Here is a 354-nt window from a genome sequence, read left to right as displayed (position 1 = left end):
AACGAAGTAGTAAACAGAAGTCTCTGCGTTGGTGTGCAGATCATCATAGTGGTCAATGTTAGATGCCAATCACCATGGCACTACGAGCTGACAAGGGAGGATTTTGGTTCCTCACACATCCACAGCCGGCTGTTGGCAGCAGGGTTGGTAAGGTAGATTGTACCCACAGTGAAAAGCTGCAGGGGAAACATGTGGCAAGCCGCCGTCTTCGCTAAAGGTAATAATACTGTCATTTCTGCACCCACATACGGCGCCGCCTCGGGGCAAAGGGCGCAGGAACACCAGGCACAAAACCCAATTTACCAGTCAGCTTGGCTTCCCCCGAGTTCCTTCCACATCACGCAGCGCGATCGA

The sequence above is a fragment of the Varroa jacobsoni genome, unplaced genomic scaffold, assembly GCF_002532875.2.
Source record: "Varroa jacobsoni isolate VJ856 unplaced genomic scaffold, vjacob_1.0 scaffold_919, whole genome shotgun sequence".
NCBI lineage: Eukaryota > Metazoa > Arthropoda > Arachnida > Mesostigmata > Varroidae > Varroa > Varroa jacobsoni.
This window is presented reverse-complemented; position numbering follows the sequence as displayed.